Source organism: Aplysia californica, unplaced genomic scaffold, assembly GCF_000002075.1.
Source record: "Aplysia californica isolate F4 #8 unplaced genomic scaffold, AplCal3.0 scaffold00527, whole genome shotgun sequence".
NCBI lineage: Eukaryota > Metazoa > Mollusca > Gastropoda > Aplysiida > Aplysiidae > Aplysia > Aplysia californica.
Window position 1 is genome coordinate 237,539 of NW_004797797.1, and position 1,074 is coordinate 238,612.

Consider the following 1,074-nt stretch of genomic DNA (forward strand, 5'->3'; position numbering starts at 1 on the left):
ATTATTATAATAGATAGTATTTGTATAGCGCATATCCCCGCTCAATAGCAGGCTATATGCGCTTTACACTGATTCCTGCACACACCATGGCACGGCCTCACCCAAAAGTATTTGTTTGTCTGAAGCAAGCTAGGATGTTAAATTTGGTTGGGTCCTCTGTAGACTCTGGCCCTCCCTTCCATCGTGCCGTTCTAGTTGAAATATGGACTGACCTGAAAACATGTGACGTATTCCAAATACGACCTGGCCATCTCGCGCGATGCAGTGCCCAGTGAAGTCTGAGCTGGACGTGATGGGGCTGCAGTTCTATGCAACAAACTAGGTCCCTAGCACGAAGGTTCCCCTCTTTCAAACGAAGAAGAACGGTCGTGACAAATATCGGATTATCGTTTATAAATCTTTTCGACTCATCTTTGGTCTTTTTTTAAAGCCCGTTGAAATTGATTTCTCAAACGTTGAGTTAAGATGAAGGTGTCCTCTCTCTGTTTTGTCTTTCTGCGCTCTACTTGCTTTGGTACGTCCATTTTAGGAGTCTATCGTTACCATTTGACCCCGTGTGGCATACACAGTGTGTTTGTTCACGTTGAACCTCCTCGCGACTAACGGACGTGGAATACCAACCAGGTGCATTTCAATAATGTGATTTCTTTGTGATTCATTCAACCGAAGTACGGTAAATCGATGAAGACGAAGCCACTTTTATGTAGTGAAAAATTTTGAAAGAGTCCAACTTTACGTGTGTAGTTTTTTTTATTTCAAAGTTACCCACACATTTTCACAGTATTTGACCAAAATTTCCAAACCCTGTGAATGACATCGTCAGACAAAGCGATAGATTCGAACACCTAAGTGAGTACAGTTCACAAGTAACAATGAGCTTGTGGGACATGTGGTAACATTTTCCAAGTAATTGGATGTGCAATTTTTTTAGCTAAACGCTCTTAAAATGTGTGAAGTTAAAAATGTTAAAGAGTATTAATAAAATCATATATGTCATTATTATCATCATTCTTCTTCTACTTTTTTGTATTACCGTCGTTGCTATTATTGTTTTATTATTATTATTAATATTAT